We start from the raw sequence: 19,303 nt of genomic DNA, 5'->3' as shown, positions 1-19,303 counted from the left end.
CTGCCAAGTGGTGCCTTAACCACCATGCCAAATTCCCGCCCTTAAATGATTATATATTAAATGCTATCTTGTGCCTATAAAATATCCTCAATTTGCCTCTTGGCCTGCAAAGTGTGACATATATAACATCTGGTCCTTTAAAAAAAATACAGTTGTTTGCCTCTTGGCCTGTAAGGTCTAACATATATGATACCTGGTCCTTTAAAAAAAAATACAGTTGCTGAGAATGAGCTATAAAGGAGGGAGTGATCCTATTAGAATGCAAGGTGGTACCTGTCTGCAGAAGCTGGGACCATGGTGAGATGAAGTGTCCAGTAGGAGCAGGAACCAAGGAGAAGCAGCTGCTGCTGCCAGAGATGTTCCCCAAAGCAGCATTAGAATGAGGGAGAGAAATAACCTGGCTGCCCACTGGCTCCTTCCCTCCAGTCTCCTCCCAGAGCTTCCCATTGGCTGAGTGTTACTGGAAGCAGTTGGTCAAGATCAGACCCTAGAGATGCAGAGTAGGGCGGGGCAGGAATGGGAAAAAGACAGGCAATAATTAGCACAGCACCTTTGGCTCAATCCCACCTTCCTCATCTACAAATGAGAAAGTTTGGTTAAAGTCTTCTTAAGAGAGAATTAGACCTCCTGGAGAATGGTAGAAGTTGACCTTGGCTAGGAATCCTGGTGGTGCTCCAGCTACTTCTGCTCCAGAAAGAGCAGAGGCAATGCAGAAATTCAATAAAACTATTCCCTGTGTGTCTCTTTCAGATTCACAGGGCTTGCTCTGATGCAAGTCCTATTTAGGTAAAATCTCAACAGGCTTTCAGAGACCAGGATTAGAACACTTATTGACAATAGTTGTAGTTTATATAATCAAGGCCTTTGTTTCTGTTGAGCTCCCATAGGGTGGTGACAAAGGGCAGAGATTAAATCAGTAGTACTGAGTGGGCTTTTTACGTAGTTCTGGGTCTCACTGTGTGTAATTTTACAGAGCAGTCAGGGGTGAATATGGTGGGACGAACTTCATTACCTGGAAGAAACCTTGTACCCTAGAGGAACACAGACATTTCTTTATTTAATGTTATAAAATAAGTTCTTTATATCTGTTTTCTTTCCTAGAACAGGACAGAGAGGGAGAGAGAGGAGATGGTGAGCTGCACGACTGACTTGAGTGGCCTAGAAAAGCACAAAGGAATCCAATCCGTGATAGCTGAGAAAGTGACAAGGAAACATCCTGTCTATCCATGATGTCATTTGCCTTTAAATGCTAAGTGCCCATTCCATGATCCCATTAACCTCTATCTCTGCTGCCTTCTCCTCACGGAAGCGAGAAATGTGGGACCTTTCTTTGTATCACCTCGAGCAGATGGCTGGAAGTTACACACAGTGTACCTTACAAAGTCAAGTTGGTGTCATTTTACTAGTGGATGTTATATCTTAATGTTAGCCGTCGCAAAGCACACCGGACACCGGAGTAAGGGAAAGGGTTTATTGGGGAACACCCTACAGACAGGAGTGAAGGGGCGGCGAAGGAATAAGAGAGAAACAGAGAGGAGAGGAGCTAGCAAGGAGAGAAGATAGAGCAGAGCAGAGGAGAGAGGAGAGCAGAGCCAAGAGACCAGAGGAGGAGGCTAGAGAGAGGAACCAAAAGAGAGCAGAAGCGAAGGGCCAAGAGCCAAGAGCCCAGAGGAGGAGGCTGGAGAGAGGAACCGAGAGAGAGAGCAGGAGGGAAGGGGCAAGAGAGAGCAAGGAGCAGAGCTGAGAGAGAGCAGGAGAGAAGGGCCAAGAGAGCACGTGTTCAGGAACAGGCCCTTTTAAAACTTTGCCTGAGGGCGGGCAGGGAAGCAAGAGCAGCCAATCCCATTAGGATGGGGGTGGAGCCTGGCTCAGGTAGCTGGGCCATGCAGTGAACTGCGCCAGTTTCCCATCAGTGGAGACCTGGGATTCCCCTTCCTGCCCCAAACTCACCTTCTACCTGACAGAGTGGCACTCTGTGAGCCATGGGATGAATTGCATTCTCTAGGAGTTGCAAGGTCAAAGGAAAAGGAAGCAAGTACTGAAGCTACTCATTAGCCAGATGTTCCAGTAGCATAGAACTGGGACATGAAAGCATCAGGGCCTGGGGTGACACTTGTAAGACTAGGAATCACATACCTAATTTCTGTTCCAAGACCCTATTGTGGGAATTCACAGGACCTTAGAATCATGAGGTTCAGGGGCTCCCTTCTTGAATCATATCCTGTAGCAAGTTTTTTAAAAATGCAGATTCCAAGATTCCACCTCAGACATACCAGGTCAGCATCAATACAGGTGAGGTCCAGGACTAACATTTTAGTAAGCACCCATATAATTCTAAGACCGGCAGAAATTAAATTATTGCTGACCTAAAAAGAATTGGGTAGAGCTTCAGTTTGCAATAGCCTGATATTTTGTGTTTAAACATTGATGGATTTAAAAAAAGTATTTGGGATTACATTTCGTTTTACACAAATACTTGCCTTACTTACTATATTTAACACAATAAAACAGAAAAGTATGCTGAATGAGCAAGTGGATGTTTATATTTTCTGTTACAGTAACTATTACTCTTAGAAAGCCCATAAACTTGTTAAAATACGATACGTAATTTAACTACAGTAGTAATGAGCAAACTAAGACAGTTTTATTCCTCCCACAGTGGGGTTTTGAGCATGACCCCTTAAAAAGGCTGAAGTCTTTGTTGCTCTTTTCCCTTAGGTCAAGCAGAAGTAACAGTATAAATCAGAGACATTGTCCTGTTAGTGCACACGTGTCTGTGTGTGTATAATATATTTCCATATAATGATTGACGATTCACTGGGGTCATTGTCCCCTTGATTATTACAAAAGCACTGTACTAGAGTCAGCGTCTCATGCTTTTTGTTCCCTTCATCATAGATCAGCACACAGAGACAAGCTTTGTTGAAGGCCACAGAACTGGAAAATACCACACGAAAGCCTGCTCAAATTAGGGGTCTCAATGGACTTGTTTAGCACCATCCCAAACTCCTTCTAGAAACACTGAGTGATGATGAAGATGATAATGAAGGCCATCATCATCAACAACATCATTCTCATCAAATAAAAGCCATTATGGATAGTTTTACCATACATCAGAAACTGCAAAGCATATTACATTTATTAGACGCCTTAGTGCTAATAATACCCCTATGAGATAACTGCTTACAATTCCGAAGATAAGAAAACTAAGCTTTTCTGAGGTTAGATGAGTTTCCCAAGTTCACAAAACTGAAAAGTGCAAGGCAGACTTTGAATATGTGGGTCTGGCTCCCTCCAAAGACCATGATGTTGGCCGCCACACCGTGAAGACAGCAGAGATACACTTGAGTTGACCACTTGCCACAGCCATAGAGCTCCTTCCTTGCTCCTAGATTTATAGCTGACTCACCATAGCAGGCAAGTAAGACAGGCCAGGAGATTGAGGGAATGTTCTCTGGGAACACTGTGGTCTTTGGGACTTGGATTCCTGGCATTTTCTTCCAATTGATTTCTTGAATCCAGGAATAAACAGTTAAAGACAAAAAAGCTCCAGGCTGGAGCTAATGATTTCCCTTTTTTCTTTGTGAACTAGCAAGAATTTGAAATAAAGAAGCTGTTGTTGATTCAGTTTGTAGAATTTAATGTATTTCATTTTGAAAGATGCTCTGCCAGAGTGGTAGCTGTCACTTGTGACTGGCTGTGAAGGAGTCACACGAATGATAGGGTTTTCTAAGATACAGTTATTTCATGGGTTAAGAGCTATGGGAGATACTCATTTCTCTGGTAAAGAGGTGGACTCTGGAAAACAGCGGGAGTAGAGTAAAGAGGCCCCAGATACCAATCAGGGGATGTGAACATCTCTGATTGCAATGAAGGAACTTTAGTTGCACTGCTCCTTAGTTTCAACTGGTCATAGCAGGCAATCAGCCTTCCCATGTCCTTTTCTTTTCTTTGTGTCTGGAGTCTACCAACTACTCAGCAAAATAGCAATCAGTCCAGTTGAAAAACAGGCAAAGAATCCGAATAGATGTTTCTCAGAAAAAGAAGTACAAATATCATCAAATGCATTGAAAAACTGCTCAGTGTCACTAGGTATCAGGGAAACACAAATCAAAATCAAAATGATATAGCAGCTTGTTCCACTCTGTATGGCTGGTATCAGAAAGACAAAAGGTAACATGTTGGTAAGGGTGGGGAGATAAGAGAATTCTTTATATACTGCTGGTAGGAGAGTGAATTATTGCAGCCATTAGGGAGAACAATATGGCAGTTACTCAAAAAACTACAAGTAAATCTACCATGCAGCTAAAATTTTTGACGAAGAGTATACTCAAGTTTCTTTAAATATAATCATTGACAAACCCATCTTCTCACTTGGCCACCCTAACCCAGCTGATGTATTAAATCAGTATTCCTGAGCGCATTCCTGAAAGATTTATTTATCTACACAACGCATTTTCAGTATGGTGCTTAACACTGACAGGAACTTAAAAATGAAGAGGAAACAGACTCTCTTTTCATAGAGTTTCTTCTTTTTAAAGAATAGCTCAATATTGCTAAAAGTGAGACTCAGAGAGATTACATAGCCCCCTACCACCCACAACCAATCCTTGGTTATAAATGAATTTGTACTGATGTCCCTAAAGTCCTTACCCAATATGACCATTGCACATAGTCACAAGGCAGAGAGTTATAATTAAAGTCCTGTTACTCTTTACTGATGACATGAAGGTCTGTAATCAATCTCTAAATTAACAATTCAATATTTACACAGTGTGATAGAACTGTTGAGAATTCATATCTAAGTTAATTTGTATCATAATGTTCATCCTAACAACCCTCATTAAATAATGGCATTAACAGGAATCCATTTAATAGTGGTTACAAAGAGAACTTATTTCTGAATCACTCATAGATAGAAAGGTTTCATTGAAGAGTTTATCTTCAGGATTAATTTCCAGAATTTATTCTTGTTTCTTTGAGATTTAGTCTATCGCCAACATGAGAAGGGACTGATTTCTTATATCTTTATGTGAGGCACCACAGCAGTTGTCAAGAGGGAATGAATGCCACCAACAATACACCATTAAATAGGATTTTTTGTCAGTGCAAGCTACTGTCTCTGACATGAACTTTCCTTCTTCCAAATCTAAAATTACTGCTGTGATTACCATGAACTTTAGAAATGGAATTCAGACCCTCTGTGGAGTGTTTGTTCTCTATAGAATGATTAGTTTAATGTTTGCTTTATACACATCAAAAAAAGTAAACCATAAATATCCCATATTGGAACAAATAGAATCATAGAAGAAAATGAATGTAAATGCCTTATGTTGTGCAAGACTAAATGAAAATGTAATGTGAATTCCTTCATAACTCAGACTCATCACTGGTGCCAGATGACTGTGTTTCTGTAGTTTTAAGAATCACTTCAATTTTCAACCAAATGCCATGAGCCAGATAAACAGTGTTTCTCTGGCACTTCTTATAATGCATTTTGGGAGAGAAATGCAGACAGTAGGAAAAAATAAGCACACTCAGCTCTTCCTTCAAAGCTTCACTATACACCAGCAGGAATCCTCAGAGATGTGTTGAACTTCCAAGGCCTCACCTATTCACTTGTTGGGTCAGCGATTGCCAAGCATCTCACCAGTGGAGGATGGGATGTGTGCCCTCAACAAACATCAGCCCAGCTCAGCCACACCTGTGTACTAGTGGGCCCACTCATCTTAGTTAGTTGGATAGAAGGTGAGCATCAGTGTTATTAGCCAACTGTTCGTGTATGAATGGCTCCTGGCAGAAAGAGAGACTCATTCATTTAACACATTTCTGGATACCCACTTTGGAACAGGAACTGTTCTTGGGACTGGAGATCTATTGAGGACAAGAGAGATTGGGTCCTTCTCAAGAACTTCAGTTGTAGTGAAGGGAACGAACAGTGAAAATAAACAAGCAAGAGACCAAGATTAAGTTATGTAACAATGGGGGCACATAATAGAAATAGACAGTGATACAGAATACCAAGGGCGGGGTTAGCCCAAGAGGTCCCTCTTATGAGGGACATTTGAGCTGAGACCTGAGTGATGAGATGGGTGAACTGTGTGAAGATCTGGAAATGACACGCAGATGCAGTATAAGGGCAAGTGCAGGAAGGCACCTGGTATAAGGGAACAGAGAAAAGAATGATGAAAGCATCTCTGGGTAGATGCAGAATAAGATGCATTGAGGCAGGCAGGGGCCAGTATCAGATAGGGCCTCATAAGCCCTGTAAGGTGCTTGAACTTTATTCTAAATGAAATGGACATCCTTTGCTTGAAACTAGGAGAGTAGTTTTCACAGTTATTTTAGTCATGAGATTTTGGTGGCTTAATTGGAGTTTTTTGGTTGATATGGAGAAAACTGGAAAGATTTAGAATATGATTTTTTTTGTCAGTGTTAGCTACTGTCTCTGACATGAACTTTTAAAGGCATGCTCATGGAAGTGGCTGTTAGACATATGGGCGATAAGCTGCGGAAATAACCCAATCAATCAAGACTGGGGCCCAAGTATTGGAAGTGTGGTAGAGGGAGGTTGGTGAGACACTAACCAGTTGTTTTATTTTGGATATGTAAAGTTGAAATTTTTATCAGGTACATTGTGCTGTACTCTTTTGATAAGTGATTGATGATCTTTTGTAGAAAGCTGCACTAGACTAATCAGAATCCCTGTCTAGGGAATTTGCACTGAGAAACTAGAGGGAGCATAAGAAGGAGTTTGGATAGGGATTACAATCAAGGCCAGTGAGGCCCAAAGAGCACTTAATAAGCCAAAGTTATGTGGAAGGAAAAAGTGAAACAAAAAAAGGATGTCAGCAGGAGGAAGGAGAACAGCCAACAGAGCAATAAAGACATCTCAAAAAACCAGCATATTGAGAGAGAGGAAATGAGTTGCTCCCTTGGGCTACCTCTGTCTCTTAACTTAGAGTTCTGTCCATATGTACTTTTCCAAAAATGTGCTTTATTCTGGAGGTTACCTAAAGGAGTCTCAGATTCCTTCTCGTAAACTAACCTGAATGAAATAAATGTGGAGGCACACTAACACCTACAAATATCACTAAATAGTGCCATTGTCTATTAGAAGTTCACAATCCAGTGGAGCAGAGAAGATAATAATACAAGAATTATTAGGCAATTGAAAATGCAACATTAAAGGTGTTACAACACTATTTGCCATTGTGATTAAATTTCCTTTTATAATCAAATAAAACATAAAATACATGACCTGACCCATTGGAATATCTATTGAGTAATACAAAGACCAAGTGACAGTTTCTATAAGGAAATACATGGCACTATTTAAGGCATTCAGTTTCCATATCTGCTTACCACCTAGATTATTAATTACTTAACATCCTCAAATGATTAAATTCACCCTGGTAACCTAAGTATATAGTTTAGCCTGTGCAGAATTTCATTGAAATAATTAGGTGATGCAAAAATAAAGAAAAGTATTTTGTGTACCTACAGTCATCTCACAACTCCTAGATCTTGCATGTACCAGATTCCAGGAAACAACATAGAAAGAAGAGAGCTAGATTCAGAGTTTAAAGATCTGACTTTGGATCTTTGACTTAGCAATTGATGTTGGACAAGTCCATCTGCTTTCCCTTCAGCAGTAAAGTAGGTATAACATATTCTCTGTTCACAATGTGAAGTGATTCAAGAATCAAAGAAGCCAAAGTATATAATTTTTTTTAAAAAAGTGCTCAACTTATGACAATATTTATTATGCATGTGGATGTGAGCTATCATGATCCTATCACTGTAGGTTTAGTAAAATGAGTACAAATTGGAGAAATGCTGGCATTGAAGAGAAGATTTTTTTTTCCGACTAGCTGTGTTTCTAGAATGTTCCAGCTCTCTTGTCTTCACCTATCAGAGCCATCCAGTTTGACCTGTGCTCATTCATTGCTTTCGTGACATTTCCAATTATTACTAGCAAGTGAGCTCAGCTTCTTAAGTCCCTTAAAAAGTCCCCAAAGAAGAAAGCTGCTTTGGTCAAGTAAGTTAACAGTTATAAAATAGATCATGTATTGTGGCACCTTACATGTATGAACAGGAATGTAACCCACTTATGAATATGTTTGTATAAGATGATCTCTTTGAATCTATTTTTTCATTTGGAGAGTAGAACTGATAATGCTTATTTTTTAAAGATTTTTGTGAAATTTAGTGACACAATGACAGTTAATTGCTTAACAAATTACATGGCCCACACAGTAAGTATGTATGAATATCAGCCACTATTACTGCAAAAATAGCTACTATGTACAATATCATGTACCTACCACATAGAGTAATTATAAGAATTTGAGTAATCACAGAGAAACATGGTGATAAATGCTACAATAATTGCTATGTAAATGTGAACCTTTTCCATCGTCATCAGCTTTTCAAAATCACATTGTTTGTTATTTTAAGTCTTGCTTTGGGTAACGTGGGGTGTGATGACTTTAAGAATCCTTAGTTGCAGAAAATTCTCTGTTTAATCAGAATGGATTGTGTATGCTATCTAGTGTTTAAAATACTTGAGAATTTAGCACAATATGATAAAATAATAGATGTTCAAAAAATATCTACATGATGAACAGGAAAGATTAGCATCTAGATGATTTGAATAAGAGTCTGAATCATAAATATCTAGACTGTGCTATTTATACTAGTTATATGTGACATCTGAGCACTCGAAATATGACTAGTCTGAATGGAGGCATTCTGTAAGTATAAACTACATGATAGATTGCAAAGATTTAATATCGAAGGCGTATATAACATCTTAATGATTTATGTTGATTACACAATGACATAGTAATATTTTAGATATAGTGCTTTATGTAGGTGTTATCAAAATTAATTTCACTTCTTTTAGATATTTCCATTATTGTTAACCCCAAATTTAAAATTACACTTGTGTTTCCCATTAGTGGCTTGCGTTCTGTTCCTATTGGGCAGTGACACCTAGAATATTTGTTTTTCAAAACTTTTTAAGGAAAGTTTACATTTACAATAAAACTGAGAGAAGAGAGAATGTACTCCCTTCCTGCGCACATGCATAGCCTCTCCATTATCAACATCTCCCACCAGAGTGTTAAAATTAATGAACCTACAGTGCCACGTTATAATCATCAAAAGTCCATAGTTGTCATCACGTCTCACTCTTGGTGTTGTAAATTGTGTATGGGCAAATGGATAATGACATGTACTCACCAAATAATATCCAGTGGAGTATCTGTTCTGCTTACTGACCTCTTATCCCCAACTCCTACTCCCCTGGAAACCACTGATCTGTTTTGCTGTGTCCTCAGTTTTGCCATTTCTACCATGTCATGTAGTTGGAACCACTCAGTAAATAGCTTCTTCAAATTGGCTTCTTTCATTATCAGTGTCTATTGAAGTTTCCTCCAATGGCTTTTCATGACTTGATAGCTATTTCACCTGCATACTGAATAACATTCCTTTATCCGGACATCCTATAGTTTATCTATTCACCTGCTGAAATGCATCTAGGTTGCATGCCTGTTTTGAGAGTTAAGAATAAAGCTACTATAAATGTTTGTGTGACATATGCTTAGCATCTTTGGGAGATATCAAGGAGCATGATTGCTGGATCACATATGGGAAGAGGGTTTTCTAAGAAACCAGCAGATTGTCTTCCCAAATGGCTGGACCATTTTATGTCCCCACCAGAAATAGGTAAAAGCTTCCATCACTCGACATCCTAGCCAGCATCTGCCATTCTCAGTGTTCTGGATTTTGGCCATTCTCCTGTGCATGAAAGTGTAGTGGTATCTCATTACTGTCCTAACTCATATCTCCCTGATGCTGCGTAATTTGGAGCATCTTTTCATTTGCTTATTTGCCATGTGTATATCTTCTTTGGTGAGGTATCTGTTAATATCTGTATCCCATTTTGTATTTGGGATGATTTTTTTATCGTTGAGGTTTAAGTTCTCTGTGTATTTTCAATAAAAAAAAAAAACTCTTTATTAGATATGGTTTTTGCAAGTGTCTTCTCATTCTCTTGATAATCCAGGCATTTTGTAACTCGAATGTTTTCAAAATAGTGTGGCTCACCTTATTGCAAACTATCAAAAATGATCTCTGAACAGAAATCGACTTCAAAGTTCTTTTCAGAATTTTAATTTTCAAAGTTCTTATACTATTTTCTCTGTTGAAGCTACTTTCTAAATGCACTGTTTTGCAGCAAGCCACAGTTTGAAGGAAGTAGAGTTTCTTCATATGTTCCAGTATTGTTACATCTTATTTTACTAAAAATGTGTTATTTTATAACATAAAATATTTAAGGAATTGTATATTCTGGATTCAAATATGTAGAATAGTGACAGTGCCTCTCAAAATTAACAAACATGTACACAAGTAATGTGTGTGGGTGTGTGTATAACGCATGTAACCTTAACAGTGGCTAAAATTAAGTGGTGAATCTGAAAATAATCATGAATTACTTAGATACCAATATGAATTAATATATAGAATATTGGTTTTAATGATGTCATTATGCAAGGACAAATATAGATTATCTAAGATTACCATGTTCTACACAATGTTGCACATTACTTTGTGAATCTAGAAAATTTTTATTGAAAATAATCAACAACATGAATATTTCCAAATCTCTATCAAATAGACAATATAACCTTTTAATGAGCTCTTTATTATTCAATGTTGTATTGAGAACATTATACTAGTGATGTTTTAAAATCTTATATTCATGCATGTGTTCATATATCTATCTGAGTTCAGGTTTGGGGTACATTATAAAATGAAGAGTCTTGGTCAGCTAAACATCAATACCAATTGCTTTGCTTCAGGAAGATCTTAGAAAGAACATTCCCAAACCTTTCTGTGACCCCCCCCCAAAATAACTTTATATGAAAACCTATTAAGTACCAACTTGATTCAGCTCAGAATGGATTATTACAAAACAGAACTAACAAAATACCACTTTGTTTATTCACATCTATGTTCCTCCTTTCACTCTGCAGGACTTTTTAATTTATTATTATTATTTTAATTATACATGTTATTGGGATACAGTGTGATAATTTGATGTATATGTTCAGTGTGAGAAGCTCCAAAGAGGTTAGCTAGCATTTCTATCTCATTAAATATTCTTTGGAAACTTTTTTTGTTTATTGCTTAATAAACCCAACAAGTTTTTAACATCTGTCCCTTAAATTTACAAACTAGTTGCTTTTCCAAGTTGACATATAAGTCAGTCATTTTTCTCTGGAGCGTAAAGCATATTAGGTTCCAAGGCTAGCTCACTATAGTTGTATATCCTACTAAATTGTAATATATTTGCAATAAACAACAAGGATACAAAGTGTTTAAAGAAAAGAAATTGCTACAAAACTGACAATTCTCTAGTTCAATGCTTGAGGAAAAGCATTTTTTAACAAATGAAAAGAAGTAAGAGAGAGTTCTGTAGACATTCTGAAAATTGCTTTGGAAAGCATCAGAGGCTGCATAGACTAATGGTAAAGATCCTGAGTAGCATCCAACAGCCTCTTGAGTTCTCCAACTCCAATCTTATTTAGACAAGGCCATAGTCAAAGTCGAAGTTCTCTCCTCCCTTCAGAGAAAGGTAAGGTTTTGGTTTTTTTTGTTTGTTTGTTTTTGTTTTTGTTGTTGTTGGTTTTGTTTTTTTTTTTTTTTTTTTTTTTTTTTTTTTTTTTTTTTTGCCACAGTGTCTTGGCTTTCCATGCCTGAAATACTCTCATGGGCTTTTTAGCAGGATATGAATGCCTTAAGTGTTGATTCTGAGGCCAGAGTGCTGTTTAGGACATCTGCCATTCTATAAGTCCGCTTCCCATGTTGGATTGTTCTCTCCTTTTTAATTCTCTCAGTTAGTATTAGCAGATACTAGTCTTGTTTATGTGATCCCTGTGACTCTTAATCTTATCATTATGATCAATTATGAACTGAAACTGATCACCTTGACTAGTGATATGGCATTGGTACATGCCACCTTGATGGGATTGAATTGGAATCCCCTGGCACGTTTCTAACTCTACCATTAGAGGTATGTCCAATTGAGCATGTGCTGAACTGTATATCATACTCAGAAAATTAAACCTACACTGAGTAATGACTTCAACAGTAGAGACAAGGGCTGTAAGTAATCATCAGTGCTCAATTTTGGTTGCCCCTCTACCTGGCTCTGAAACACTAATTCTTTCTCCCACTTGATATATTTTTCCACAACAACAATGGACAATAGAATATTGGGGGAAAGAGACAATATCTCATAGGAGAAGTATGCACTGGATAGTCCATCCCTCTTTCTGGCCTTGTTGGTGACCCAATCCAAAATGAAATGACTGGTAATTTTTCAGAGCAAGGTAGAGGGTGAGGCCAGAAGAGAATCCATCATTTGAATGCATGAGTACTTTGCATGTCTGCTGTTTGTAGCTTGCAGGTTATCTCTTAAGTAATTTATAGAGATCAAAATGTTAACTGGTATAGTGAAGACCATTTCTACTATAATAGGCTTCTATTGTAATGCATTTATATACACAATACACATTTTGATCTCCCCTCAACCTAAGAAAACATTTTATTGGTTATCAATGGTATCTTTAAACAATTATCCCCTCCCTATTGGCTATAAGCTTTAATCAAGAGCATTGTTTTTTAAAAGACATTTTTATTTATTGGAAAGGCAGAAAGAGAGAGATAAAGAGAGAAATCTTCCCTCCACTGGTTCACTGCCCATATGGCAGCAACAGCCAGGGCGGTGTAAGGCTAAAGCCAAGAGCTAGGAGCTTCTTCTAGGTCTCCCACATGTGTGCAGGGGCCCAAACACTTGGGCCATCTTCCATTGTTTTCCCAGGTGCATTAGTAGGGAGCTGGATCAAAGTGGAGCAACCAGGTCTGGAACCATATGGATGGTTCAAATATGGATGCTTGTTTTTTTTTAGTTTTTTGTTTGTTTGTTTGTTTTGGTTTGGTTTTTTTTTTTTTTTTTTTTTTTTTTTTTTTTTTGACAGGCAGAGTGGACAGTGAGAGACAGAGAGAAAGGTCTTTCTTTTCCGTTGGTTCACCCCCAAAGTGGCCGCTGTGCTGCGCCAATCCGAAGCCAGGAGCCAGGTGCTTCTCCTGGTCTCCCAGGGCGGTGCAGGGCCCAAGCACTTGGGCCATCCTCCACTGTACTCCCGGGCCACAGCAAAGAGCTGGACTGGAAGAGGGGCAACCGGGACAGAATCCGGTGCCCCGACCTGGACTAGAACCCAGGGTGCCAGCGCCGCAGGCGGAGGATTAGCCTATTGAGCCGCAGAGCCGGCCACTGGATGCTTGTTTTTTTGCAGGTGGTGGCTTAACCTGCTATACAACAAAACCGGCTCCAGTCAACAAACTTCTGCTAGATAGTTCAGTCAGTGACACTGATGTCTTATAATAGGTCTTCTTTGATTTTTGCATCTTCATGTCCCCCTGTGATGAAACCTCAATCTATCAACAAATGCCACTTTGGCTGTCATTCTAGGTTTACTTGTCATTCTTCCTGGGTATTTAGGCAACCCAACTTCTTTATACTTTGGTATCACTCCAATTTAGACACTCCTCCCTTCCTCATGCCTCCCTCCAACACTTCCCTTCATTGTTTCTGCCCTCCCTCCTGCTCAGCCCCTTCCTTTTTTATTTTCTCTTCCTACTGTCTTCTTTCCTCTCTCTTGGTCTCTCCCTTTTGTTCTCTCTTCTTTTCCTCATTCCATCTTGCAGAGCAAATCTATGAAAGGAACTCTTGATTGAACATGGAGCCCAACACCCTGAAAAGCAGTGGAAAAGGCCTGAGGTGGCAGCTAGAGGACACATGCCCCCTTCCATGTGTGCAGTTCCTACTGGTCACCAATGTACCTAAAAAGCTCATCAACTGCATGCCACAAAACTTCTCTAACATCTTTTCTCAAATAATTTTAGCATAGAGGTTGTGTCCTGATAGGTGAATAAGCTAGGATACATTCCCCAAAGTGATTTTGGAGAAACATTAACTTTGTGGAATGTTCTTCAAAGAAAGAATTCAAATATTATCAAGAAATACCTTTTACCAGTCTAATCACCAGATATATTGGAACATTAAAGGCTCTGAGAAGTCCTGCAATACAGAAATCCATTTGTCTTTATTAACCTCATATTTCCCAGAGAGCTGATAATAGAAACTCTTCTTAATGTATTACATCCACTAACATCAGAGTCTTCCAGAGAACACACTTTGAGAAGTGTTAAGTTACACTTTAGCAAATTTGCATTCTCATTGCAAGAAAAAAAGCTGTACCTCTTATAAGAATCATTAAGAAATAAACATTAAAAACCATTGTGCTGCTTCAGATATGACAGTCTGTGAGCACTGAGCTATAAGAACTTGGGCTTGAGACTTAATGAGCCAATCCCAAGGACAATACAAGCTGAAGTAGCAGTTGTGTCACACAAGCAACATGAATGCTGAAGAGAGGCTACAAAAACACCATGGTGCATGAGCAGACCCAGCCACTAGCACTAAGCTCCTTTAAGAACTGGCCTTTGAAATGCTGAGATCCTCACCAACAGATGCTAAAAACATGCACAAAAGTTTTGGGAGAAACTGGACGTTTGATTAATGTATCTGCTCCAAAGTAATTACAAATGATGATGAGAAAAATAATAAACAATTGACACAATGCCCCAGGATCCCCAGATTTCTTCTGTAGTTTTGTTTCTACAAATGTCTAACCTTGGTGTAATGCTGAGATGAAAGACAAATCTAAATTGAGAGACATAGAACTCCTGGTGGAGTGATCCTGGAATCAAGTCCCACCTTTTCTAAGATGAGCTCTATTACTCTGAATATGTCACAAGTCTTTCAGATTGGTTGTTTGGATGCGTATTACCAAGATAGTATACATCATATATAAGGAATACATACACACACACACAAAATGTTTTTCAGGCTGAAAACATATCTGAAAATAAATGTTCATTATGAGAATTCCTTTATCCTCATAATACATGTTCTGCCTTTTTCTTGTTATTTTCTTGGTTTCTCTGCACGTTCCTTGTTTGTGCCCAGATATTTAGGCTACTCCCATTGATGGTGAGGTGCTAGGTGCTAGGTGTTTGCTTTGAGTGAAGGGAGATGTTGAAAACAGAACACACTTTGATCAAGAGGAATCTCAGTCCCTTCAGTTATTTTTTTTTTATCTTTTATTTAATGAATATAAATTTCCAAAGTACGACTCATGGGTTACAATGGCTTCCCCCCCCATACCGTCCCTCCCACCAACAACCCTCCCCTTTCCCACTCCCTCTCCCCTTCCATTCACATCAAGATTCATTTTCGATTATCTTAATATACAGAAGATCAGCTTAGTATACCTTAAGTAAGTATTTCAACAGTTTGCTCCCACACAGAAACATAAAGTGAAAAATAATAGATGATTTTTTTTAAATGATGATGAAATCAGATCAGACCTATTGTCATGTTTAATCCCAGTGAGAGTCAAGTTGGGAATTGAAAATTTCTTTCTTTTTTTTTTTTTTTTTTTTTTTTACAGAAGATCAGTTTAGTATACATTAAGTAAAGATTTCAGTCGTTTGCACCCCCATAGAAACACAAAGTGAAATATACTGTTTGAGTACTCGTTATAGCATTAAGCCTCAGTGTACAGCACGTTAAGGACCGAGATCCTACATGAGGAGTAAGTGCACAGTGACTCCTGTTGTTGACTTTACCAATTGACACTCCTGTTTATGGCATCAGTAATCTCCCTATGCACCAGTTATGAGTTTCCAAGGCTATGGAAGCCCCTTGAGTTCTCCGACTCTTATCTTGTTTAGACAAGGTCATAGTCAAAGTGGAGGTTCTCTCCTCCCTTCAGAGAAAGGCACCTCCCTCTTTGAAGACCTGTTCTTTCCACTGGGATCTCACTCACAGAGATCTTTTTGCCAGAGTATCTTGGCTTTCCATGCCTGAAATACTCTCATGGGCTTTTCAGCCAGATCCGAGTGCCTTTAGGGCTGATTCTGAGGCCAGAGTGCTATTTAGGACATCCGCCATTCTATGAGTCTGCTGAGTATCTCACATCCCATGTTGGATCACTCTCCCCTTTATTTATTCTATCGGTTGGTGTTAGCAGATACTAGACTTGTTTATGTGCTCCCTTTGACTCTTAGTCCTTTCATTATGATCAATTGTGAACTGAAATTGATCACTTGGAGTAGTGAGATGGCATTGGCACATGCCACCTTGATGGGATTGAATTGGAATCCGCTGGTATGTTTCCAACTCTACCAATTGGGGCAAGTCAGCCCGAGCATGTCCCAAATTATACATCTCTTCCCTCTCTTATTCCCACTCTTATGTTTAACAGGGATCACATTTCAGTTAATTTTCAACACTTAAGAATAACTGTGTGATAATTACAGAATTAAACCAGTCATATTAAGTAGAACAGACAAAAAAAAATACTATGAGTGATAATGTATTAAGTTGTCCATTAGCAGTCAGAGCTATGCTGATCAAGTCACCATTTCTCATAGTGTCCATTTCACTTCAGGAGGTTTCCTTTTTGGTGTTGAGTCAGTTGTCACCGATCAGGGAGAACATATGGTATTTGTCCCTTTGGGACTGGCTTACTTCACTCAGCATGATGTGTTCCAGATTCCTCCATTTTGTTGCAAATGACTGGATTTCGTTGTTTCTTACTGCGGTATAGTACTCTAAAGAATACATATCCCATAATTTCTTTATCCAGTCTACCGTTGATGGGCATTTAGGTTGGTTCCAGGTCTTGGCTATTGTGAATTGTGCTGCAATAAACATTAGGGTGCAGACCGCTTTTTTGTTTATCAATTTAAACTCCTTTGGGTAAATTCCAAGGAGTGGGATGGCTGGGTCGAATGGTAGGGTTATCTTCAGGTTTCTGAGGAATCTCCAGACTGATTTCCATAGTGGCTTGACCAGTTTGCATTCCCACCAACAGTGGGTTAGTGTCCCTTTTTCCCCACATCCTCGCCAGCATCTGTTGTTGGTAGATTTCTGTATGTGAGCCATTCTAACCGGGGTGAGGTGAAACCTCATTGTGCTTTTGATTTGCATTTCCCTGATTGCTAGTGACCTTGAACATTTTTTCATGTGCCTGTTGGCCATTTGGATTTCCTCTTTTGAAAAATGTCTATTGAAGTCCTTGGCCCATCTCTTAAGTGGGTTGTTGGTTTTGTTTTTGTGGAGTTTCTTGATCTCTTTGTAGATTCTGGTTATTAACCCTTTATCTGTTGCATAGTTTGCAAATATTTTTTCCCATTCTGTCGGTTGTCTCTTCACTCTCCTGACTGTTTCTTTTGCAGTACAGAAACTTCTCAATTTGATGCAATCCCAATAGTTGATTTTGGCTTTGACTGTCTGTGCCTCCCGGGTCTTTTCCAGAAATTCTTTGCCTGTGCCAATATCTTGAAGGGTTTCTCCAATGTTCTCTAATAACTTAATGGTGTCAGGACGAAGATTTAGGTCTTTAATCCACGTTGAGTGGATTTTTGTGTAAGGTGTAAGGTAGGGGTCTTGCTTCATGATTCTGCACGTGGAAATCCAGTTTTCCCAGCACCATTTGTTGAATAGACTGTCCTTGCTCCAGGAATTAGTTTTAGATCCTTGATCAAATATAAGTTGGCTGTAGATGTTTGGGTTGATTTCTGGTGTTTCAATTCTGTTCCATTGGTCTATCCATCTGTTTCTGTACCAGTACCATGCTGTTTTGATTACAACTGCCCTGTAGTATGTCCTGAAGTCTGGTATTGTGATGCCTCCGGCTTTGTTTTTGTTGTACAAGATTGCTTTAGCTATTCGAGGTCTCTTGTGCCTCCATATGAATTTCAGCATCATTTTTTCTAGATCTGTGAAGAATGTCTTTGGTATCTTGATTGGGATTGCATTGAATTTATAAATTGCTTTTGGGAGAATGGACATTTTGATGATGTTGATTCTTCCAATCCATGAGCATGGAAGATTTTTCCATTTTTTGGTATCCTCTTCTATTTCTTTCTTTAAGGTTTTGTAATTTTCATCGTAGAGATCTTTAACGTCCTTGGTTAAGTTTATTCCAAGGTATTTGATTGTTTTTGTAGCTATTGTGAATGGGATTGACCTTAGCAGCTCTTTCTCAGTCATGGCATTGCTTGTGTATACAAAGGCTGTTGATTTTTGTGCATTGATTTTATATCCTGCCACTTTGCCAAACTCCTCTATGAGTTCCAATAGTCTCTTAGTAGAGTTCTTTGGATCCTCTAAGTACAGAATCATATCGTCTGCAAAGAGGGATAGTTTGACTTCTTCCTTCTTGATTTGTATTCCTTTGATTTCTTTTTCTTGTCTGATGGCTCTGGCTAAAACTTCCAGAACTATGTTAAATAGCAGTGGTGAGAGTGGGCATCCCTGCCTGGTGCCAGATTTCAGTGGAAATGCTTCCAACGTTTCCCCATTCAATAGGATGCTGGCTGTGGGTTTTTTATAAATTGCTTTGATTATATTGAGGAATGTTCCTTCTATACCCAATTTGCTTAGAGTTTTCATCATGAAAGGGTGTTGAATTTTATCAAATGCTTTCTCTGCATCAATTGAGATAATCATATGGTTTTTCTTCTGCAGTCTGTTAATGTGGTGAATCACATTGATTGATTTGCGAATGTTGAACCATCCCTGCATACCAGGGATGAATCCCACTTGGTCTGGGTGGATGATTTTCCTGATGTGTTGTTGTATTCTATTGGCCAGAATTTTATTGAGGATTTTTGCGTCTATGTTCATCAGGGATATTGGTCTGTAATTTTCTTTCAGTGCTGCATCTTTCTCTGGCTTAGGGATTAAGGTGATGCTGGCTTCATAGAAAGAATTTGGGAGGATTCCCTCTTTTTCGATTGTTCTGAATAGTTTGAGAAGAAATGGGATTAGTTCTTCTTTAAATGTCTGGTAGAATTCAGCGGTGAATCCATCTGGTCCTGGGCTTTTCTTTGTTGGGAGGGCCTTTATTACTGTTTCAATTTCTGTTTCAGTTATGGGTCTATTTAGGTTTTCGATGTCTTCATGGTTCAATTTAGGTAGGTTGCATGTGTCCAGGAATCTATCCATTTCTGATAGGTTTTCCTGTTTGCTGGCGTACAGGTCCTTGTAGTAATTTCTGATGATTCTTTTTATTTCTGTAGTGTCTGTTGTTACGTTTCCTTTTTCATCTCTGATTTTATTGATTTGGGTCTTTTCTCTTCTTTTTTTAGTTAGTTG

The 19,303-nt window shown here is 38.8% G+C and overlaps 1 protein-coding gene and 1 long non-coding RNA gene across 4 annotated transcripts in view; one reads left to right on the top strand and one right to left on the bottom strand.

Moving 5' to 3' along the window:
- LOC127486064 (uncharacterized) overlaps positions 1–19,303 on the bottom strand; it is a 147,234-nt gene that overhangs the window by 5,501 nt on the left and 122,430 nt on the right. For both annotated transcript variants that reach the window (XR_011379212.1, XR_011379213.1), the window contains one exon: positions 274–487. This is a non-coding gene — a long non-coding RNA (uncharacterized lncRNA). The remainder of the gene's footprint in view (positions 1–273; positions 488–19,303) is intronic.
- SYNPR (synaptoporin) overlaps positions 1–19,303 on the top strand; it is a 364,988-nt gene that overhangs the window by 233,457 nt on the left and 112,228 nt on the right. The window lies entirely within an intron of this gene.

Source organism: Oryctolagus cuniculus, chromosome 10 (assembly GCF_964237555.1).
Source record: "Oryctolagus cuniculus chromosome 10, mOryCun1.1, whole genome shotgun sequence".
Lineage (NCBI taxonomy): Eukaryota > Metazoa > Chordata > Mammalia > Lagomorpha > Leporidae > Oryctolagus > Oryctolagus cuniculus.
The sequence above is the reverse complement of the archived record's forward strand: the minus strand, read 5'-3'. Positions and strand labels throughout refer to the sequence as shown.